The 25,303-nt window shown below is 38.1% G+C and overlaps 1 protein-coding gene and 1 long non-coding RNA gene across 7 annotated transcripts in view; one reads left to right on the top strand and one right to left on the bottom strand.

Moving 5' to 3' along the window:
- SMYD3 (SET and MYND domain containing 3) overlaps positions 1–25,303 on the top strand; it is a 387,798-nt gene that overhangs the window by 264,884 nt on the left and 97,611 nt on the right. The gene's annotated exons all lie outside the window — the stretch shown is intronic.
- Positions 17,877–25,001, bottom strand: LOC118257130 (uncharacterized). Its single transcript, XR_004781474.2, has 3 exons — positions 24,789–25,001; positions 19,864–19,992; positions 17,877–19,046 (listed from the first exon to the last, which is right to left on the bottom strand). It is a non-coding gene; the product is annotated as an uncharacterized LOC118257130 (long non-coding RNA).

Here is a 25,303-nt window from a genome sequence, read left to right as displayed (position 1 = left end):
TCTGTTACATACCTGTGTCAGAGATCTGTGCAGCTCAATGAGATACTGTTTGAATTCATAGAAACAAGATAGGCTAAATCCCCAGCTGGTATAAATCAGCCTTGTTGTACTGAATCAGTAGAGCTATCTGCTTGCTTTATACTAGCAGACAAGCTGGGTGAAAGTGCACATTAGACGGAAGCTTATGAGCATGCATGTATTACTTATGATGTATATTAGTGGTAATTATCAAGAATATAATCCCAGTGGCTCCAGGGGATACATGAACAAATTTAAAAATAAGATTAATTTAAAAAGCAAAACAAATTTAAACAATAAAAAGAGGATTGAAATAATAATAATAATAATAATAATAAAAAGTAAGGCCACACGTGTTCAGCTGCCACTGGAAGCTCAAACTTGGTATTTCTATTTTATATATGACCCATTCTGTAATTTAATTCAGTTTTTGGTGTGTTAGTTTGGGGCCTAATCAGTTTAAGGGTAAGTTGCACTCCTGTGCACTTTGATCTAATATGAAGATGCTTTGGATTCTTTGAGAACTATAATTTTCTTTTAGCTCCTCAAACTGCCGCAGGATTTATTAAAGCAATGAAAACAGGATACTAAAGCCATGCTAGACACAGAAACACCTCAGTCTTGTTGGAAGTCCCTTCTGCTGAGAGTTCTGTTGCTTTCAAACAGTGAAAAGCATATCCTAGTGCACAGAGTATTGCTCACAAACCTCTGGCTTGTGTAAAGGCTTAGAGGAAGCATTAAAACCAAAAGAAGAAAAAGGGAACTGTTGTCACTCGCACTTCTTTTTAAGTGTGCCCTATAGTCTTGATTCAATCTTCTTCATCCTTCCCAAGAACAGGTTGGGGAGTTTTGAGAGTTTTTTCATGGAATATTGTGTACAGGCAAAACAAGGTCACTCCTGCCTCCTTTCCAAGAGCTCCATCCTCTTGGCAGCATATACAATGATTTGACTCAGCAAAGGATGTTATCCAGTAGAGAAAGATACCATTAACTGAATGAAAGTCATTTATACAGAACAAACTGTTTCCTGTAGTCCTCGTCATTGCCCTACCTTTTGGACCAATGCACATGTTGATTAACTTGAGAGCTGATGTGAGATAGAGTTCACTAGAAAAAGGAGGTGGTTGGTAAAGATGCCATAATAAAGAACAGGACACAAAAAGAAAAAACGTGTGAGTGCATACAGCATGAATTAATAGCGATAAATCTAAGCCATGAGCTCCATGTGTTCAAAGATGATGAAAAAATACTTTAAATATTTTTCAGTTTCCCTATAGAGTTATGCTTTTCTTGTGTCAAATCTTGATCTACAGTTCTATTGAGGGAAGGAGCATTTGCAATGTTAAAACCATCCCTTTCACTTTAGATTTAAAGCAGGATGACAGAAATATAAACATTGTATTAACTAATATTGATTTTTTTTTTGATGGAGAGGCATACAGCGATGAAAGTAATGAGAAATTCTGAATTTAGGTTCAAAGCCAGTCCCTTCACCTTTGTTCTGAAAGCTTAGCCTTTTATGGGAAAGAAGTGCCTGCTGATATTATTGAGTACATACGTCAATGACAAATAGCCCACTGAATTAAATGGAGCCACAGTTTCATCTCAAGATAGCAAAACAGATCTTTATGTATGTGCTCATGTGCTTTCTCTTGTAACTTATATTGAAAGCTTAAGAACTGTGTAGTATCCTATAATGTTTCTAGATTACGCTGAGGAGCAGATCAATGATTACAACTTGGCGTGTACTTTAACAGGAAGAAACTAAGCTGTTTAGCACGTTCCTGGAATATTTTGGATTGCTTCCTTGGCCTTCTCTGAAATTCGTTTCCTCTACAAGAGGTCAGTTATTTCTACTTCAGGTTAGCTTGGTTTGACCTCTCTTTTCTGCTTCATTCCTCAGTAAGCTTAGAGATAATATTTGTATTTGTAAAAATACCACATAAGATACATGCAGGACTGAATTTAGTATGATGGTTGTTGTTTCCAGAATTCCTGACAGAAAGTTGTGGTGGTGGAAAGTCAGAGCAAGGTAATTCCCTCACACCCAGGCAGAAAAAGAGCAAACAGAATCTGTCATTTGGGAACTAGTACCCAAGCAAAAGGATGTTTTTATGTGGCAGACAGGTCTGTACAGGTGTTTAGATCCAACTGACAGCTACAATATATGTTAGACAGGTATTTCTTTTCAGGAAAGAGTAACATAAGTGTTTTACCGCATCCCATTTACATTCTCTCTGGGAGTCTTCCTGCTTTGTGAGAATCCTACGTGCTCCTTCCTGTCACCTGAGTTTGTTGACTAAGCATCCTTGCCCCACTCTGTGCACATATAACATAAAGCTGTCTTTATAACGTATCTCTGCATAGCTGAGAAGTGTGCATTGCACTTGTAAATGCACCCAGATGGACCAGAGCCATGTAATTGTCATAGCATATGTCCTGCTATAGGCTGTGAAGCCTTATCTGCCCATGCCTAATTGGCCAGTGTCACAGTTGAGCTGCTTTGACTGCTATTGAAATTTAATCGAATATTAATTGTTGAAATGAATCTGACTTGCTTAGATGTGCTTGCACAACTTGCACTCCAATTGCTTTGTCAATACACCATGAAAGAACCTGACTGGGGTTATGTTAGGCAACTGTTACAGTGAGTCTACCTCCCTGCTTGCTTGGAGCACTCTTGAGGAACATTTAACTCAAAATCTCAGTCCAGAAACACCCTGTTTCAGTCTCAGAGAGATATGAAATACTTAAAGTCACTTAAAGAGTGTCCCTAGTGTTGCCACAACGATGCACTCAGTTACTGAAATTGGGATTCTGGTCAAGTTTTCCGTTTTCAGCACAAACTTCACAACTGACTGTTAGATGGTAGTAATAGTACAGTTGCCAAGCTAGCTATATGCTTAGAGGTTGTTAACTGTTACAAAGATACTATAATAAAACAGTTAGCAAATTCTAAAAATTCAGGATTATGAGGATTGCCGTATTGCTGTAAATGCAGAAATAGCTGCCATCAAAGATAAGGACAATTCTCAGAAGGTATATTCTATTTATCAAAACGTTTCCCACATGAAGAAATAACAGAAGCGATAAAGTGATAAAAGCAACATAAAGCTGGTACAAAGATGTGATATGCAGGCAAAGAACCATGTTAGAAGGAAGGGTCCCAGTTATATAAGACATAATTATAGCTGTTTGGTCCCCTCTGAGTTCATTAACAAACACTTGGGAGCACTGATTAGAGCCCGTATCTCTGTTTTTTCCAGTGACATAACAGAAATAATTAATGTCAAAAATGTGAAAAAGATTGACTAAGAGCTTGATGTTAGTTTATGGGGCAAGTTCTTAGCTCTAATTAAAGTAAAACTCTGAAAAACTGCTGCACAGGTTCACTCTGCTGATTGTCAACAGTTGAAAATTTTCTCTTTTATGTTGTTTGGAGACCATTTAACAATACAGATCTCATCAGGGGATAGCAGAATGCTTACTTAATTTGCTTAATCCCTTTGCTAAAGAACTGGCTTTCAAGACCTTCACTAATCTAGATCTTTACAGAGCTCTAAGAAGCTAAAAGCATTGTTCATTTAAAATTTTCCTTCCTGTTATTATGCTTGGGCTTCAGAGTCTGGACAAAATAAAAACAAGCTATGATTCTTTTTTTTAATAAAACAAAAAAAAAAACCTGCTTTAGATTCTGCACAGTTTTAAGATGCATTATCAATGTGTCTTTTCTCATGGTTCCTAAATTTCTAACAAGCCACAGATAATCTTCAAGACCATGTTAAATTAAACCCAGCCCAATTTATTATTAATTATTTTAAGTACTTCCTCTTTAGGCTTCATTTCTACTTTTGACTGACTGGGTTTGAGAAAAGCATGTGGTCTGAATACCGAGGAACACTTGCAACTTAAAACTTGGGAAATTAACAGAGTTATTTTGGATCTAAGCAGTGAGCAATGTCAGTCTGTTTAGCTTCAGGGATTTGCTTAGAATCATGGATTTGCTTCACACATAAGATCTGCCTGAAGGTCCTGAAGAAAGTCCCCTGAGTCAGCAGGTTCACCGTGGACTCTGGGGGACTCCGGACTATACTACCAAACACTTCTGGATATTGCTACAGGTAGAGGCCATCTTTCCAGAACCTGTTTCTGGTGGAAGGGACATGACTATCTGCCAAGGGCTTCCTCCCTGTGTGGGAACATATCTTCTAGATGTGTCCCTGCCATTCCCTATGGTGCCATTTACAGCTCAAGGGAAGGGCACACTTCACATTCTCAGAACCACAAGATAGGTGTTGGGAGTATGCTCACAACTCGGGTAAGCAGGATGGTTGTTCTCTCAGGAACATTGTTCTTCTCTGTAAGGTAAGTGGAAGTTGCTTGTGTTACTATGCAAAGTCAAGGAAAATAATGTCAGATTTGCTTAGATATTGAATTACAGAATCAGAAGTGTTACACATTGCAGAAAAACAGAAAACATGCTGAGGTATACCTGTGAATTTGATGTCTTTTGGAGGGCATCTCATTCAGGTGCTAGAGCTGAGGGGACCATCCTTCCTCACACACTGCCCCAAAGTGTCACATCTCAGCAATTCACCTGAAGAAGGGCTTGTATTGCTTTAAAAAAAAAAAAGTCTTTTTTTTTTTTTCCTGCTACACACTGATTTGTTCTGATGATAGTTATTATTTACAAACTTAAATGCCCTGCTTAAATACTTAAGCCTTTGGGAATACAGAATGCTACTGCTTGACCTCTGGACTTACCCTTTTCCTTAGTGACTGTGTCTCTTAGTTTTGGCTGGAATGACTTTGGCTGTCCTTGGACTGAAGCTGCAGAGTGAGCTGCAGAGATACCTCCCTGCCCTCGGAGCAGCTTCTGCTCAAAGCTCTGCTCCCTTTCTTTCTCTTTTGTTGCTTTCGCTCTCCTCCTTTTCAACTTCCTTCCTAGATCTTTTTCAATAGGAAGGCTGCCTGGGGACTTGCACTAAATAGAGATGTGAAGGATCAGTGTTTCCCTCCCCTGCTAGCTGTGGCTGGGCCCTGGGATATAATATGCAAATCTAGCAAGGGGTACACTCCCTCCTTCCTTCCTCTTTGAGGCCAGGATTTTCCCTTCCCCTTATCTGGCTTCTTTTAACTAACATTTCACTTGTATTCTCTAATTAGCTCATTCCTTCTAGCTTTGCTGGCTTTTTCCTGTTTACAGCATCTCCACAATTGCTACTCAACTTTATAAATCATATACTTCATAAGAAGGGCTCATTGTAAATACCCATGTTACTAGACTCATCAGTTCTAGTTCACTGGGAGCTTTGAGTATAAACTCCATATTATATATTAATAATGCAAATAGCAACTTAAAGCTGAAAGTGATTTCCTAAATGGTCTTCCTTTTTGCCATTTTTGGAGGTGCTGTCATATCTAAGTGGGTATTTCCAAATAAGACAGTAATGCTCAAATATATCATGGGAAAAGATGTACAAATTAATGATTGTGAAAATGAGACTAGTCATCTTCTAGAGCGGTTTGATTAATAAGTAGTAGAATGTGAGGAGAGAAGAGAAAATGTTTCTAAAAAGCAGAATTCAACTCATGTTACTTGTCCAGATGAAGGGAAGAAGAGTTACGATGTAAACCCTTTAAAAGTCTGCAAATAATAGCGTAACCAAGAGATGGAAGGAAGGAACAGGAACAGAGTAATATTTTCCATTTGAGGGCAGTGTGTCCACTTGGGCAGGCCAGACTGGGAGAGTGGCAGTTCTTTGTAATAAAGGAATCTATTCAACATTCATTGGTGTGCTGCTCCTAGAAGTTTTCGTTTAACACATTTCAGCACCAAGCAATAGACGTGTGAAATACCCCGTATAATGAATTTTAAAATACCTTTGGATGAAAGACTATGTGCAAATGTTAGATGGCTCTATACTTGTTTAAATGATATATAAAGATTATGGAGCGGTTCTAATAAAGTCTCTGAAGACTTTATATATGAACTAGCAAATCAGGAAACTAGATTATATCTCAGAGTAGTGGAATAGTTTTGAAAATAAAGTTGATCTGTGGTTATAATTGTTAAGATAAATACATTACTTACATAAAACATCCAGGAATACATTCAAAATATGAGGTGCAGTTCCACTGTAAAATAGTACTGTACAGATCATAGCAAAGTCATTAAAAGCTGGCTATGCATCTTAAAGGCAGAATTTGGCTTGTGTTACTTCTGCAACTCAATTATGGATTGTGTATATATATATTTAAATATCAGCAGGAAAATATGAACAGTCACTGCAGCTTTGAGCTGTGCTTAACATACGGTGCTGCGAGAAATGCCGGATTTAGGAACTGTGCTGTAGCCATGTAGGCTAAGGTAATGTCTTTTGTTTGTCCATCTGATACAGTTGGAAAAATGATCAGAAACTTATCTGTTTTTTTTCCTCTAATATCAATCACTGTTAAGAAAGATATTACTTTTTTCCTACAGACTTTTGCGGTTATATTTAAATTTTTGAGTGTAGGGGAAATATATTCTTATGTCATATGTGCACTTTTAGTATTGATTAGTTGAGACATTGTATGTGACAAAGGTAAAGGAAATAAAGAAAAGAGCTTTGATGAATGTATAGCAGAGTTTAACCCAGGCAGGTTCTCCAGGCTGTGTTTATCATAAAGCAATATCTGATGTTCAGAGACTGCAGTAAAGTGGCAGGAACTGAAATATACAGGGGCACAGAGCTACATACTAGAAAGTTTAAACTGATTTTTTTCAGATTTAATTTTGAAGCAATTGCTAAAAGCTGGAAAAGAGCTCAAGGTTTTGTTTTGCACATTCTGAAAATCGGGATTCTCAGTCTGATATTCCATTCTTTCTGTTGTGAAACATGGGCTGCAACATTTTGCTTCCAATTCCTTCATCAAGACCAATGATTTAAGGCTGAAATAAAACAGTATCTTTTGGAAAGACATAATGTCTGGATCTAAGAGTGCAAAGGCAGGAGAACTTTTCCATGTCTCTCATAACTTTTTGAAAACTGTCTCTGTTAACTTGAACTTCCAACCATTAGATCTTTCTGCATCTTTTCCCTTAAGGTTGAGAGCTGTCCGATAACGAAAGATTTTTGATAAAATAGATCTCAACCAATTACTTTAAACTTTCTGTTCTTCATGTGGCTAGGATTTTTAGCACAGTAATTCTTCATGACTTCAACCTGCACTTGCAAGTCCAACTGTAAACTCCCAATGATACAGTTTTCTATTCCTGATGTTAGTCTTGCCGTGCTAGACATCCTTTGAGCAGCCCAGATCTTCATGCAGTGCCAACTAAATGGAAGATACAAATATCTAAAGATGTTGGGTTTCAAGCATGCTGTGCATACTGTAGGTTGACATGGATCACTGGCTGGACTCTTCTTAATTTTGGTGTTTTCCAATGTGTGAAATGTTAAATGAAAAATTTTATTGAATGAGTTTTTGGCCTTTTATGGACAGAATGAAGGATTTGAAATCTGAAGTTCTCACAGCTCAGCTGAATGACTTACTTGCCTGCTGAGTGAAGTCAGACAGGTTCACCTTCTATTTCCTAACAACAATTAATTTAAGACCTTAAACTTAACCATAGCAAACATATTAAAAATTATAAGAAAGAAAAAGAAGCAGACCACTTTTTCCACGAGGATGATCAAGGGGCTGGAACACCTCTCTTAGGAAGAGAGGCTGAGGGAGTTGGAGCTGTTCAGCCTGGGAAGACAAGTTCTGGCAAGAAGTTGGCAGGGGACACAGCTGGGACAGCTGACCTGAATCAACCAAAGGGTTATTCCAAGCCATATAACACCATACTCAACAACAGGGACAACAAAAACTGGCAGTGTGGGTGTGGTGTGTCTGCCAGTGCAGCAGTTGCTTGGAGCCTGAGTGGGCATTGGCTTGCTTGTGGCAGCTGATGAGTGGAAGGCCTTTGCATAACCTGTTTTTTTTTCCCTTTCATTCAACTGTCCCTACTTCAACCCACAAGTTTTCTTTTGCTTTTCCTGTTCTCCTTCCTCCACATCCTGCTGGGGTTGGGGTGGAAGGTGGGGAATGAAGGCAGGAGGGGTGCTTACTGCTGGCTGGGGTCAACCCACCACATGGCCCTTACTGGACAGGTTAGTGGACTATGCTGTTCTGTGCTCTCTGGCTCCTGCAGACTGATTTCTTTAATAAGTATTTAGCCATTTAGCGGTTTTCAATGAACCAAAACACCAGGAAAAATACTGTATAGTTAAATGGAAAATGCACCAGTTTTGCCTAATGTTTCAGGATATACATTTGCATAGGTGAGTCATCCTGTTTTCTTCCCATGCAGTTGAATAAAACACAGACACAAGTGTTGTTTTGTTGGTAGTGGTGGTGGGTTGTTTTGTTTTTGTTTGGTTGTTTTTCCCCAAACTGATGCTTTTAGCAGATAGACATATTTCATAACTGTTCAATAAATATCTTCAATAAATTTGTTCATCCTTCCAGTTTAAATGCTGTCAAGGTGATAGCACAACTAGATGCCTGTCCCTCACATTATTTCACTCAGTGTACCCACACAACCATAACGTGCAATTTAGTATTTGAGGACCTGTTCTTCACAGGAAGAAATGGACATAAACGTGTGCTCTGAGGTACAGCAGAAAGAGCAAGGGCCCTTTGTGCCACAGCTAATGCTAGTAGAGGTTACTGGCCAAGGTCAGTCTGGAAGTTGGGAGGGTTATTCCTAGTGTAGAGAAGAGGCTGAAGAGTCCTAGCACAGTAACCCATCAGTTAAAAAGCAGATGGAAGACAAATTGAGAACAGCTGGTGAGACCAAGATGTTGTAGCATCATTCAGAAGATCAGCGTGATTTCATCTCCAGTTTGCAATTTAGAATACTTTCCTTTATTTGACTGAGTTTTCTTGTCTCGGTAACTATCTTGCGATGTGCAGTTAATTAGAAAGAGTCTAAAACTTGCAATTAGCATTGTAATAAAAAAGAGTAGGTTTGAACTTCATCCGTCATGGGCAGTTCTAAATCTAGCTTTTTCCTGTGTTGATGAACATGTAGCACTACTTGGCACCACACTGGATGCAATGCTTAAGGAGAGCAAATGTGTGAAGTGCAGTTGTGCTGGTCTCAGCAGCTGATGCTGTAGCAAGTAGAAAGTGATGGTAGAGTTGGACCTTTTATCTCTCCTATCAGAACATAGATGGTTGTCTTAGAAACACTGATGATCTTTCTAGTGTTGCTTTTTTAGAGTCATGAGTGCCTTTGACTGGACCTTCCTGGACCAGAATAAAATGAAATAGAATAAGGATGGTAATGATGAATATGTAGGCAATTGAATAGAATTTTGCTTAGCTCAGTAGATAATTTTGATACTGCTGTTGAGTGCTTCTGAGGATGATTTTAACCCAGATTATTATTATTATTTTCAGTTACTTTCAGTGTATATGTGGTTGTTTTTTAAGGAAATATTCCTTTTACCAGCAGCAGTGGAAATGCTGTTTCACAACATAGCCAATATTTAATGGATTATGATCTCTGTGTTTTGATTTTTTTTCCAAAGGTTATTGCTATTAAAATACAATGTTTTAAAAATGAAAATTAGAGGAAAAGTCCTTAGGAATGTGAGGCAGATTTCCTTTTCAGAGCACAGATGTTACTCTGCCAAAGAACTGCATAAATAATACTATGAAAATGTATTCTCTTTCATTTTCCACAAATCATCAGCTCTCAGAAGTGTATATGAAAATAATGTATCAAAAGACTTTGAAGTTGGGAATTTTTCCATTGACTGCCATGAGCTTTGTGTTGGTCACTTGTGGTTTATAGCTTGTGTTAACCTACTGGACATAAGGAATGTGTTTCTTCACTACTCTAATGCTGAAAATGAAGAAGTAATGTTGTTTTTCTTTAATCACAGGATGCAAGACAAGATAGGTTGTACCTAGTTCTGCGTTGATGAGCAAACTAATGGTTTTTGTTTTGTTTTGTCGTGACTCCTTTTGGTCTGTGCAGAGACCAAGTGTAATGTTTGTGCTTCCAACTCCAGCACATGATGGTTTTGAATATTGTAGCTCACACATTAAAGACAGAAAGCTTAGTCATGGCAGTACTGGGCATCTGCCTGCAACAGCAGATGTTATTATACTCTTCTCGACTTCTGGTGACATCACACTTCTAATTTGAAAGGACAAGATGAGCCTTAGAGACAGAATTTACTTCTCAATAAGTGAACTGTTTTTTGCTGGGGGATGCTTGGCACACATTAGTAAGAAATTGCCTGTAGGAATGTAAATTAGGCACTTCTTACCCACACATCACCACACACATTAAAAAATGTCAAACTGTTTGCTTGATAATGGCATTGGTTCATGATTACATTTCTGTGATCTTATTAAGGGCAAGGAAACTCCTCAATAGGTTTCAAGCATGTAAAATTGCAGCATGGTCTCTTTTGAGAGAACTTCCACTACTACCGTTCTTTCCATAAACCACTGAGAGTTTCTTTAAGAACTTCATGTCTGATGTTTATACTGTTCTTTCCTCTTGGATGGAAGTATAATTGAGTTAAAACAATCTTTCAATGATGAATACTTCATTTACAATAGGCATAACTATAGTAATTTCACCTGTCACTCAAGAATCTGCTACCTTGTAAAGCTACGCTTAGGAAACCCTGCTGTTTTCTTCGCTAGACTAATTGGAAATAAGAGTTGGTTAAGCAGCATCACAGAAGGTCATTGCTCTTACCAATAAACAATACAAGATAGAATTATCCAAAATAGTTAAAAAAAAAAAAAAAAAAAAAAAAGACCTCTGGATATCTTTTCACATAGAAATACATTTTTACAAAGCAGTGTTTGAGAAATTGGCATCTGTATATCAAACGTGTGAGACAGTCTAATCAAAGTCAGTGAATTCTGCTTTGCAGTTCAGATACATTTGAAGCACTGATACTTACTTTCTTTGGGTTTACTTCAGATGAACACCTTTGGCATTCCAAGAATTTTGGCTGTAGCTGGACTTGGGGCTTATTTACTGCAGAAAACAGGGTGTGAAAGGGCAAGGTGTAGAACATAAGATTAACACTCAGAGAAATACAGCTCATTTCTTGTTCTTTTCTGAAAGATGGTATTTGACTTTTTTTTTTGGGGGGGGGGGGGGGGAGGCATTCTTCTCATTAAAGTTGAGATTTAATTTTTTTTTTTTTTTTAATGAATGAACAGCCTGAGTTGTTGTTGTTGCAACACATTGTTATGAAATGGTGTTGTAATCCTCACAGGACATGCAAGAAAGCAAAGAAAACTGGGGTACAGAGCTACAGCCTTGGATGAGATTATTTCTATTAAATTCAGAGCTCTGGGTCACAGAGAGGGTAAGTGATTTGCTGAAAGCCACAGAGAAAGCAGGTGGCAAGTAAAAGGTTTGAAAATTGGTGCTCAGATTTTCACTCTTCCTTAACTGCAAAAATTAGTGAGGATTGCAACCAAACAACACCATGCCTTTTCACTCACTCACTCATTGTCTTTTTCACTCTCCTTCTATATCCACTGTCTTTTTGTTCTATTTTCTTATGTGACACTGAAAAAGAAAATCAGGAAGGCAGTAGCTGGCATATTTTTACTGATGAGCCACAGTTCCTGGAAGCCCTATTTGCATGTCAGATATTCTGCATTCTATTCCACTAGAATAATGATTTGTGACTGAATGTATAGCCGAAGGCCTGTCCTAATTTGCATTGTTAAAATTTTAACTAATACAATAATATCCCCACAGGTCATTTGCAACCTGCGTAATCTATTTGCTGAGGCAATGTCATGTAAATTAGAATAATGAGTAGATGATTGTAAATGATTAAGTTAGCATGTCTTAAGAAGTTACCACCCTTGAGCTGAGATGCAGTAACTGATTGCTTCATGCTTCTATATCATGACAAATAAACTTTGGCTAATTTAAGTTACTGTGCAGTTCATGATCATCTGCCCATACCTTACAATTTACTCTTTTAAATATCTAGGTAATTCTGTTTTTTTTTTCAGAATGAAGTCTGAAGTTGCTTACAACTACCTGAAACTCAGATTCATCTGACAGTATAAGTAGAAGGTTGCACACTTGACTCTTAGAAGTTTCAGAAAATGAATTTTGTTGAGGGAAGTGTGCACGGCACTGGAGGCGGCTGATGGTTTTATATTCTGTTTCCAGTGCAGGTGCACGGCAATATACCAGCCAGGCCATTGGCTCTGGCACAGGCATTGAGCACTTTGCACTTGTGGACACTGTGGCCTCTGTACCCTCTCTACTACCTGTGCATTTTCTGTTTTCACTGAAGTCAGTGAAGTGTTAGATGTTGACATCTTTATGTAAAGAACGTGATAAAATGTGCAAGCAATCAAAGAACTGGGAAGTTTTCTCAGGAAGTCTTGAAAGTATTGATATTTCTTTATTAAAAGGATCTATATAAATATAATTTTGGCATGTTTTAGAAGGAAGAGCAAGTCACAAGCCAGCATGTTCATTTAAGATTCATTCATCCAGTGTGAGACATGCAGATCAACACAGGCACTGTGTTTTCTCAGAGATCAGTGAAGCGTACTGTGTAGCCATAGAGCTCCCTTCAGAAGAAACAGATTTGCTGAATAGGACCATAAACAAAAATGTACTTGGTTGGAGCAGCTTTTGGAATGAGATGGGCTTCCAGGATACAGAGTGTAGGCTGATATTCGGGAAGTGCTCAGATATTACGAGTGCTGCCAAAGTAGGGCTCCAGCTAGACACTTAAAAAACCTAGACAGAGATTGTATCTGGCTTATTTTTAGAAAATAATTATTCACATTCTTTTGAATATTTAAAATGATGGTGAAAACGGTATCATTTATCAAGCATGTTGGTTAAAAAAAAAAAAAAAAAGAAAAGAAAAAAGAATTACTGTTGAAGCCTGAGAACAGAGACATCATATCTTTCTGAGAGATTCACAGACACTTGATTTCGTTCATCCACCCACACAGTCTGAGATAAGCATAAGAAATTTTTTTTAAATTTCAAGACAGAAAGTTAACTGGTTTGAAAAGCTGTTTTGGAGGTCAAGGGCCTCTGGGATAAATCTTCTACATTTTTATTTGATCATTTTGATGATTTTTTCCTGAAGTCCATAAAAGAGTTAGTTGGTTTTATTTTTTAGTGCTCTCAGAGCAGAGAGTTCACATGTTGGAAAATCTACTACACTACATTAAAGAAGGATGCTATCATGAATCTGCTGTCATTACCAATTAATGTTCTTATTGCCATTTTCTTTCTTGTGATAATGTTTAATTCATCCCAACCTTAGCAAAGATTCCTGTCAAAATGAGAGTGAATCTCATACAACATGAATTCAACAAGTGAGTTGGGCCTAGGTTGGATGTTTAACATTGCAAAGAAAGCAACCAAATTCCTCCCCAATTATACCACGTTTTCATCACTGTTTGATGGATCCTTTGCTGTTCTAAATTGTAACAGTACTATCTGAAATCTTCAAATGTACTGATATACATCAGTTGAGTATATGGTTCAGTACTGCCAGCGCCTCAGAAGATGGATGGGCCTAACCTTTACACGTATGGCTACATTAGCACAGTGGTCTCCTGGTTAGTAGTGCAAATGAGAAATTGAATTAGTCTAATAATATGATATGCAATCTACTTAGCAACACTGTTAGAAAAATTTATTGTAGTTCATAGAACCATAGAATCTCCTGAGTTGGAAGGGACCCACGAGGATCATCAAGTCCAACACAGGCTCTACACAGGACCACCCAAAAATCAGACCCTGAACTCCAACAGGCTCAGTGCCATGACCGCTGCCCGGGTGAGCCTGCCCAACCACCCTCTCAGTGAAGAATCTTTCCCTAACACCCAGCCTGACCCTCCTCTGTCCTGCTCCATGCCATTCCCTTGGGTCCTGTCGCTGTCCCCAGAGAGCAAAGCTCAGTGCCTGCCCTTCCACTCCCCTCGTAAGGGAGCTGCAGGCCGCCATGAGGCCTCCCCTCAGCCTGCTCTGGGCTGAACAAAACAAGGGACCTCAGCCACTCCTCATGTGTCTTGCTCTCCAGACCTTTCATCATCTTTGTTGCCCTTTTATGAGAACAGTTTTGTGATGTTGGATGTGCTTTGTTGTGTTGAAACTGGTGAAACTCAAAGTGCATGGCTTGTGTCAATTTAGAATGAAGCTTCACTATAAAAAAATTTCTTACAAAGAGAAAATTCCTAGGAAAAAAAAAAATCAGAGAACTCCCCAAAGCTCATGTAGGCTATTGCTATAGTTAAATGTGCTCTCCAGTATTACTGCAGCAGTTGCATGAATCTGGCACTTCTGCAAAATACTTGGATTTTGCAACAGGGCATTTTCTGACAAAATATCAGTTGAATTTAGCCTACAGATTATCCTTAAAGTGTTTACTGTCAAACTCATTCTCTCCTTCCTATAGATGTTATTCGTCTCTGGCTTGTGTAAACCACAGCTGCTTTCTGGTATCATCTCCAAAACAGGTATTGTCTGGGTAAAACATATGATCAGGTACTTCTGCCATCCAACTGAAAACACTACTTTCATTAAAATCATACATTTTTGGTAATGTGATTTCTGTGATGCTAATGTGAATGCTATTGCACTCTTTTAAATTTATGGCATCTACAGAGCTGTTTTCAACTACATTTTGTGTGAGGGTTGAGGGAGATTTCCTGAAAGCAACGTGAATCATGCAGGAATTTTTGCTTGTCCTTTGCTTGGTGCTGTCATTGAGGCTTATGGACCATACCTAGAAGAGAAAACTCATATTTCTGGTGAGACTATGATTTCTGTGAAGCACAATTTGACATAACTATATTAGAATTGTATTATTTTCCTGAAAAAAAAGCCTTGTACGTTTGGCATAATTCATAGAAAGCCCTACAGTATGCTTTAACACCAGCATGCATAACTTTTAAAGCATTAATGAAGGTTTCAGAGCACCAAAGATTTGTTGACATTGTTAATTTTTGAGATACGAAGTAAAATTTAGCAAATGGGTATATGATCTGAAACCAAAATAGACCATGTATTTTCTCTCTTTCTCTCTCTCTCTCTCTTTTTTTTTTTTTTTAAATTACATATTGATTTGAATTAATCTCTAGTTGTGGCCTACTGTGAAAACAACCCATGGAAGTCAGTTATGTTATATTATTCATCCCAATCTGCTTCCCCTAGAGTGGCAAATAACATAGTTTCATAGTGCGCTTTCAATGATTCCAAGAAAAACAGCTCATATTATTTGTCTACAGAAAATGGATAGTAGTGAATGCTTTTCTACGTATATTATTTTCCCACATGCATTGTTTTCCTACATGTATTTATAGATGCCCTACAAATATATTATTTCTCTCACTGTCCAGTCTTAAAAATACTTTCTTTCTTTTAAATTTCATTACAGATATGTTGTATAGGAGCCAGAAACTGCACATGCTTTCAATATACAGAGAAGAGTACAATTCTGGGAAATACATGTTTGATGATGAGGTCTTTTTCTTCTGTCATAGCAAAACTATAACCTGATTGAGGGTTATTTCTTCATGAAACTATGGAAAGGGGAATGACAGCCTTGTCTCATTTTCTTTTTTCAATGTAAACCAAACCAAAACAACAACGAAAACCAAAACCATAAAGTCTTAGCATTCTACAGAAGCTCTGTGTTTTTCTAGTGACACCTGTTTATGCAGCAGTTTTCCAGTAGACCTTCTTTCTGGAGTTTAATTGATTGAGCATACTCCTCTAGCATGAGGGTAGGGAGGAGGACCTGAAAGTGTTTGCTGTCAGTCTGGCATAATTATGTGTCACAATTATGTCTTAAGTACTGTAATGTTTTCATAGCAGTGTTTTGCTATGATCTGATTCACCAAAGAAAGTAGGCAATGTAAACTCATCAGGGTCCTACCACCCCAGCCAGGAGCAGGAAGCTGGGGGCACCAGGGCAGGCCCAGCCCCAAGCACTGGGCACCTCCCTGGGCACATGGACAGGCTGAGACTGGGACATGGGCCTGCAGGGCTAGGCCCAGCCTGGTGGGGCCCATGGCTGAGCAGGGCAGGGCTGTGGGAGGCTGGAGGCTAGCCCTGCTACAGCCTTACTAGGGCAGGAACTGAGCCCTGGTGAGGCTGACATGGGGTCCTGGGCAAGCTGGGGAGGCCTTTGGGGGGGACCTCCTGATGTCCTCAGGGCCCTGACAGGCAGCATCTGCCACACTTAGAGTCTGCTCCTGGGAGACCTGTGGCTGCCTCAGGGCCTCCTGGTGTCTGTCAAGGTGAGGGCGGTACCATGAAGCCTCTGCTCCTCAGAACAGGTGTTTTTTTTCTCAGCTCTGTGGGAGGCAGGAGTGGACGTGGAGCTTTTTATCTGACAGTACAAGTGTTCTGAGAACATGACCTCTAACAGGGCATGCAGAAAAGTGTACCAGCTGTGTCAGTTTCCATATTAAATTGTGGCCCTGACAAGTTCAGTGCTGGGTGCCTTCCGAGGTACCTTTCTGCCCTGACAGAGTTGCCTGCATTTGAGGGCATAGGCAGGGCAGTCCCTGCTGCCACTTTCCCCTTACCCAGTGTGGCCCAGGTGGGTTGTTCACCACAGGAGGTACCCCTTCGACTTCAGTGCTGCAGGTGCCAAGAGGCAAAGCCCCATTGCACTGAGTGCACAAGGTGGGCTGCAGGGAATCTCTGTGGTAGTTTGGTCTCATCCCTTATTCTTCAGGATTTTCCCCTCCAGGTTTATAGTTAAGCTTTCAAAAGAGCTCTGGTGTTTTGGTGTTTTATAAATTTTGGCTGCTGAGGAGATTCCATCCCCTACTCTTTTTACGTTACTTTAATTTTTACTGTATGATGAGCATGCTCTGTAATGGCAGTTAACAGCTAGGCAGTAATCTGCATAAATGGAGAAAGGCAAATGCAGATTGAAAATGCACTAGAGAAGTACATTGGAGCTACCGGCCAATTTCACAGCTTTACGCTGTCAAGACAGAGGACATGAAATAATACACAGCCCCTTAACTGGCATAACATTACCAACACTCTGCCTGCAGCTGTACTGCAGCATAGAACCGTCGACGTCTGCCACAGAGAAATGTAAAGACAGAAATCCAATTTCAATTGCGGATTTTATGCGTCTATTATTTTCTAAAGAAAATTGTTTGTTTGTTTTTCTTTTTAACTGTAACCTTTTGGATATAGTCAGAGATGCTGAACAAAATTCCTTTGTATACCCAACTGCTGCTGGTGTGCTGTGTGGCCTTGGTGTTGCATTCAATTCCTCCATGATTCAGTTCTGCACTTCCATTCTTCACAGGCCTGTTATGACTAATTAACACTTACACATTGTTTGATGTTCTTGAGCAAATAGAAATATAAAGCTACATATATTCAAGCAAATACTATTTCAGGTCTGCTGAACTCTGTTTTCAACTTGTAGTTACACAACTGAAATGCCAAAATGAGAAGCAAGAAAGAGAAGCTTTGTGAGAAACTGGAAGGAGGAAAGGTTCTTCAAAAGCATTACTTTTTCTTTTTTCTGCCTTACATAATGTAATATTCCATTATTTTACTTCCTGGATTTGAAGCATTATTAATTTTTGATTCCAGTTCTACTCAGAAAACGTTTAAGGAGTTTTTATTCCAATAATGAGAAGATGATGAGAGAAGAAAAGAAAAATACCCCTCCAAAACACTTGAAAACATAATTTGCGGGATCCTCTGGGTAAAAATTTCTGTGTGGGCTAAAAAAACCCAAAGTATTAATATTTTCCAACATTCATTGTTCCATTAATTGGTGCTATTTTAGGGCAGGGCAGTTCTCCAGAGGCTTCTTCAAGCTTGCCTTTTGATGGTAATTTACATTCAGCATCTCTGCTGCAATGCAACCACAATAATAAGCCACAGTATTTTCAGTTTTTAAGCCACCAAATGTATCTACAGACTCAGCAACTGTCACAATTTCAGTATTTGAGTGTGAATTTTTACTGCTTAGTTCATGATTGGTTCCTTGAGTTCAAAAATAGTAACAAAAGGAAAGGTTTGAGCTGATTCTGAGTGAATTTTGACAGATCCATGATTTACTTTTAGGCATTCCAAAAGTGAAGGCAGAATCTGCTTTTGGAGGGTAAATGATTTGCTGAATATTATTTACTGAGCTCTAATTAGGATAAACATTTTTTTTTTCATGGACTTAAGCCCATTAAATGTACAGGCTTAATTTAAATATGTAACAGTTTCATTTGTGAATAATTTTGAAACTGATAAATACCCATGGTCAGTTATTGTGCAGTTAGTTACTATGGATACTTGGTTTGCAAAATGTGTGGCTTTGTGGCTAAATTTCAGCCAAAGAGCGTGTATCATTAAATAACAACTCTTTTTTTAGACAAATACCCAGAGTGACATGACAGTATATTTGTAGTCATGCACACAAATCCAGAAAAGATTTTTGCAGAGAGAAGTCTGGGTAAATAGAAGTGAGCTTTATTTTGCAGTCATCTCTTTGTGTGTTTCCTTGGAGCAGATTTGTTGGTTTTGTATAAATAGGGCTTTTTTTAAAATATTGGCTTTACATAGAAATTCAATCTTTTTTTTTTTTTTTTGGACAAAATCATCTGTGCTTCCATCTCTCCACATGCCAGTACTAATGCAGCTCTCCTAAAACCCTTCAGCTTTCCTGCCCTTTGCTGTTGCTGCCCAGTCTCATGGGAGTATTATGGTATAAACAGATCATCCGTTAGATATCGAAACTGAGTTTGCTACGCTTGAGTTCGCACTTTAGCATACTTCCTCTGTTAAAAGACTTCTGCATTCAGTTCATTAAATATTGCTGAATATTACTCAGTGATACGTTTTTCAATAAGCAGCGTGTACAAAAGCTGCCCTGCACAGTTTTTACTGTCACGTTCCCATCTCCTGCACAGGTCCTGGGGCTGAGTCTGACTCTTCTGGTTTGGGAATCCTCCCCATGGACAGATTCGTCATGAAAATCGAGTGGCTGTTCAATAAAAAATAAGATTGATTAATATTACTTTTCTTAGAGTAATCTCATTGCAGGGTCTTTAGACACAATTTGTCATAACCAGAACCTCAATACTTAAGGAAAACAGATGCACCACTCCTGGGGCATGGGTTGCAGGGTGGTTCCTTTGCTAAAGTGGGCAAGACAGCAGCAGTAATCCATGAACCACCTTTCTGAGGTTGGTGAGAAAGCTCAGGTGAAAACAAAACTCTAGAAGCGCTTCCAGAAGCAAGGCCAGTTTGTTGAACAAGAGCGAAGAGGGAAGAAGTAGTTCCCCAACTTCAAATATCTGACTAGTTTGTACAAAGTTAGGTGATGATATTAAATGAACTTTTTAGTTGCAGAACAGCAGATGAGAATCATTATTCACTCAAGGTACCAGCATTAATTTGTTCCCATGATATGGGAATTTGAAGCGCAATCTCCATGTGTAGGAGCTGACTGGGTGAGAAGTTCTCAGTGGACAGACCTCTGTATTTATGCAGTCTCCTTCACAAGGCAAGGCCTATGGTTTATGTACCCTCAGTTGTCTGGCAGTTATAAAGCATCCTTAGTGACAGGCCGCTTTTGTGGATTGGTGAGCATGGCTTGGAGTAGGGGACCTTGAGAACTGCAGGTGGGTGAAGCTTCAGGCTTCAGCCCTGCAGGCATGTGTGGAGGCAGCGCTGCTTCTGGTTTTGTTGCCGCGCTGGCACCTTTGAGAGCATGGGCCCGTAACGTGCCAGATCTGGCTTGCTGCTCAGAACTGCTGAGGAAATTAAGCTGTGTAGCAATTTTTAAAACAAAACTCTACCTTTTCCTTTATTCTCTGTAGGCCTGTGTACTGGAAGACCTTTGAGCCATAGATGGTGGAAATTCAGTGCCACTGGCCTTGGCTGCCATTTTACGGGGTCCTTTCCTCCATGTTCCTTCTACAACCAAACTGTTAATAAACGCTTATTAAGAAACAAGTTATCTATTTGAACTTATTTTTTTGAATGCATTAGCTCCTGTAGTTTTTATTTCTATTGTATTTCTCTTAGATCAGTCATTTTATAGTTTTTGTGACCTTCCCTTTTCTATTTTCTAATTTGTTTAAAATCACGGATGTGTAACTGGAGGCTTGGCAATGTGATTTGGCGAAACACATTCAAAGTATGAATTTTCCCCTAAGGGATAAATTTCATATAGTTTTTAATATCTTATACAAACTGAACTGTTGATTTAAATGATCCAACAAATGATAATAGCTTAACAGACTTTTTGATATGGTGCTACCTTCACAGTGAGTAGAAAATGTTAAAAATGTAATAATGAAGTTTGAGAGAAGTTGGTGCTTCATTCATGGATAGGAGGACCCTCACCAGTATCTGTTTCAGCATCACAGAGGAAGTGATGCAATTGACTCTCAGTGGGAAGAGACTTGAACTCAATATGGAAAGACTCACAGATCATGATTCATGATCATGATTCAGACTTTCTAAATGTTTTGTGTTTCCATTAGGATGAGCTCAATAAAAAAAAAAAAAAAAAAAAAAAAAAAGGAAGAAAGTGGTCGAAGTGGAAGTGTTTGAAGGCTTGGTATTTATTTGAAATTCTTGTTCTGGGGTGAGCCAAAGGTGACAATTTTATAATTTCACACAGTTGATTTATATTTGAGGTGAATGGCCAAGAGTACCACAGCATGTAAAATACTAAGAAAATAAAAAAATAATAAAAAAACCCCTGTATCTTAAACAGGAATTAATGGAACAAATTACTATTTTCTGTCATCACATGAAAAAGAATGATTATTTCCACATTTTGGTGGGGAAAAATGTATGAATTTACTTTATTTGTTCTCATATGGCACTCATCACAAGAACTACCAGTCAGTGAAACCTTGCGTAGTGTCATTTGGTAATTTTTATTATAAATGCATGTTGTATCATGAATTTGTATCATGAATAGACTGTTAAGGTGAAAAGTCTGGGTTTTAGGAATTAATTTGCAGTTTTCCTTCATTCTATTATGAAAATATAATAATTTAAAGGTAAAATTTTCATGGGAAGTCAAATAATATGAGAGACAAGTCCTACATGAAAGGAAAATGTCCTCTGAAATAATAAGTCCTTAAATAATCATAGCCATAATATTGAATTTTAAAGGATTTAATTCATCAAGTAAGAAGATATTTTGGTATGTAGCTTTTTGGCATTATGCTGGTTTAAAGAAAACAGTATGAACATAAGGAGAAGCCAGCATCAAAATGCCAACTGTGAGGAGAAATGTAACAGTCGATTTGAATAATCTCATGCCTCATGGCTCATATTTCTGATTCAGTTTTGCCCTTTCTTTAGTTTTGTCTTGTTTTTAAGAGAGTTTTGATGTATAAACTTAGATTTTTCTGTGGATGTGGAGGTGGGGAGCTCGCTCGGTTCCACTGGTACAGTATTGGCCAACAATTAGTATGTTCTTTCCTGTCACCCAGGTTTTGTCAGGTGTGGTAGAAATGCCAGCTACTCCTTCTTGCTTGCTGAAATCACAGTTCATCTAGCAGGTTTGCTTGTTTGAGGTGTATGTAAAGATCTGGTTTGCACAAAATAAGAGAAGCTCAGAGGAATGGGTATGTAAACTGTAGATAAAGATTTGCTGAGAGTGAATCTGCATATCAGTAAAAAAGAGCATGAAGCACTAGGAGGGTGCTGTGTATCAGAGGGGTATTTTGTAAATCTGTAATTAGTTTTGTAGAGCCAAAACATCCATATTTCTTTCTTGAAATATGTAACACAACACCATTGTAATTTGCTCAGACTGTAGTGAATGTTGGGACTTTGAAATGTAAATATTGAGTCTGTTCTCAAAGTTTCTGAAATCATGAATCTGGATTATGAAAACAATTGAATTGGCTTAAAAATCACAAGATAAAGAGAATTAAATGAAAACATATTGGTATTCTAAAGAGAATTAAATGAAAACATACTGGTATTCATTTGCTTACTAGGGTTTACTACTGGTATTTATTTTGCTGGTCTGCATATAAGAGGGAGGATGATACAACTTTTCCTGTAAAGAAATGTTGATACTTGTTGGCAGGCAAAATTCTCACTTTCACATGAAAGATTACATGGCTGTAGCAGTCACTTTGTAAATGGCACTATATCATTTACATGCTGGGAAAACACAGACGTTTTTGAAAAATGCAAAGTTTCAATTCCTTTCACAGTATCTCAAGATAAGGGTGAAACAAAATTGCATGCTATTTTTTAAATACCCTCCAACTTTGGCTAGTCAGTTTATTTAATATCATCACATCTACTGTCTATTTAAAAAAACAACAACAACAACAACAACAAAAAACTTATTTTTCCTTATTAGATATGAACTTGAGGCATTAGTGGTAAAGAGCTTACATTAAGAATTAAGCAACCCAAAGTTTGCAGATGTTTAATGGCAAGAATTTGTTATGTCTGAAATGTACAGAATTTTAACCACAGGGAGTTGGATCACCCTATTTCAATGCTCACAGAAGTTCTCATTCTAGTTTGACTAGTGAACTTTCTTGCTATCTAATTATTGTTTTGTGTAACTCATTTGATGCCACTGAAGTTAGTGCTAATTTATATTAATGTAAGTACAAATTTTATGTTGCAGTCTAAACAAGAACAAATGAACAGTAAATTTTGTTTCAAGCCTATTTGTTTACAGTTATGTCCTTTACCAATTAATAATTGTTAAAATCATGTTTCTGAGAAGTTGCAAGGTTCTATTCCTGGCTGTTAGATTTAGTTCATCTCATACTGACACAGTTCTGTTCATCACAGAAATGGTCTTATAAGGTTTCTTTGCTAGTGAGTTTGTGGAAGGGCAAAGGTGAAGGAGTGAGGAGAAAATTCTTTCTTTGACATAAGTATTTCCTGTAGACAGCAATTACATACAGGTCTGTGAACTTTAGTTAGCTACCCACAAGCATTTGAACTGTGAGCTCAACATAATGTTTGTCTAACCTTCCTTTAATAATATATTTCAAAGACATCTGGTAGAGACATTTCGAAATTAAATACTTTTTTTTTTCTTTAAGAGTGAAAGATCAAATAATGTAATTGTGAAGGTGGAAAGTCTTTCTTCAACATAGTTATTATTATTTACAATGCCTAATTTATATTTTTTTTGCTTCAGGTACTCATGCATATCACATAGGGTAGCAGGTGAATTAGAATCCATGTTATTTTGTTGAATTACAGAAATATACTTTATATTCACAAATTACTTTCAGATATCTCTCTCTCTTTTGTACTCTTCAGTACGCTTGCTTAGTATTCCAAACTTCCTGTCCTCTAGCTGATTTCCACTCATTTCCTTTCCTTTTCTGTTTATCATATATCAGAAACAGCAAGAAAGTCCTGCTGGGTTGGTTTTCAACTTCCAATACGCTGTGGTACATAGCCTTCTTAAGGAAGGATACCAGGAGCGATGTGAAATCAGAAAAGGTTTTGTTGGCTGACATCTGCTGTGAGTGTGGATAAGAATCTTGGACATACAAAAGCCACGGGCCATCTGAAAGGAAAGCTTCCTGACACCTTCCATTTTCTGGTCGGCCCTCTGCCCCTCACGAGTAGAAATGTTTCCTACCGGTTGATTGCTTAGTTATAAACTTCATCAAAAAAATCTCATAGAAAATGGCAATTACGTAAGGGCTAATAAACTGTTTCCACTTCTTCCTCTAAAACAGGCTTTTAATATCTAATGAGGACCATTTGTTCCTTTAAATTAGATAGATTTGAGGTCTATATTTACATACAAAGAGCCAGAAATATGAACATGAGGAATCAGTGGAGATTGAATCAGAGGTAGAAAGGGATCTTGAGAGGTCATTTCATTACATGCTGCTTAAAGCTGGGCCAACACTGAATTCAGAGCGGGTTGATTACAGCTTTGACCAGTTAGGTCCTGAAAACTGCTGATATCCCAATATACCTAAAATCCTTAGAATTTCTGATATAAGTTATGCTAGCTAAAAGTCTTACAGTAAATTTCTAGCTCAGCCTGCATTCTTGAGAATTGTGGAACTGGTTATACATTCCAAGTGGCATCTCTCTGCCTGGAAGAGGAAACAGATCATTTTCTCTTCAATTTACAGTCTGTATACTATAAGAGAGTTTGTTAAGTAGGAAACATGGCTTTTTACGTCTGCAAGCTATGATTCTAGCTGTGCTATTAAAAGTTACTCTATATGTAACTATTTTGCAATTCTTTTGTCAGCTCATTGCTTGATGTCACATTAGCTAGGCATTCTCTAAACTTGTTTTATGAGCTTATTTTGGACTAAGTCATATTTTCTTTAATCTGACTGCTACTCTAATGAAAGCATGGCTTAATGCTACTTTGAAGTGTTGTCTTTCTTCCTAACAAGTAATAGCATATAGTAATGATAAAGAAAATCTGTATAATGGTTACTACTAATTTGGTACGGTAAAACACTATTTCAAAGGAAGATCTGTTCTGTTCAGATATAGGTAGAATGGTATATTAGAAGTTATTGTCTCTTCTACTGAAGCAGTGGTTCTTCTAAGGAGTCCTGATGGATTGGACAGTGACATTCCCCCTGCTAGTTTCTGGGGCACTGACTCTGTGAGGTGCTGCAAGCCTTGTTCACCCAAAATACAGCCATGGTTCTTCCTGGTGGGGGAAAACAATAATAATAATAATAATAATAATAATAATAATAATAATAATAAAGAAGTTATCTTCTACCAGTACTTTCATTCAAAAGGCACAAGTGGCTCCAAATGAAATATGAAAGGGCGGTTCCTCCATAGCCTTCGCTGTGTACCAAGTATCCAGGCTTTTCTGAATGGAGCAGGTTGTAGCATCCAGAGTCCCTTCAAGCAAAATCCCCCACCTTAGCCAACAAATGGGACCTGCAGCTCTGGGTTGCTCTGGTTCAGATCCGGGGTGCAGATCCTGCAAATGCACCCTGAAGGTTCAAAGGAGTAGAGCAGGATTATTTATTTTTTTCCTGACTCACTCTGTCACTTCCCAATATGGTCAAATATAGCCCACAATGTTAGCAAATTGTCTTCAGTAATGTTAGATGTCATTGACTGTCTGTGTTTTATTATCACGTAGAATTGTCCAAGAATGTCAGACTAACATTATGGGAATGAGAAAACTAGTGGCATCAGCGTGAAAGCTATCCTCACAGTAACTAGAAGCGTATGCACTGTGTTGAGACTAAACATATCCAATGTTATGGAATTCCAAAAATTAAATTA

This window comes from Cygnus atratus, chromosome 3 (assembly GCF_013377495.2).
Source record: "Cygnus atratus isolate AKBS03 ecotype Queensland, Australia chromosome 3, CAtr_DNAZoo_HiC_assembly, whole genome shotgun sequence".
NCBI classification, from domain to species: domain Eukaryota; kingdom Metazoa; phylum Chordata; class Aves; order Anseriformes; family Anatidae; genus Cygnus; species Cygnus atratus.
This window is presented reverse-complemented; position numbering and strand designations above follow the sequence as displayed.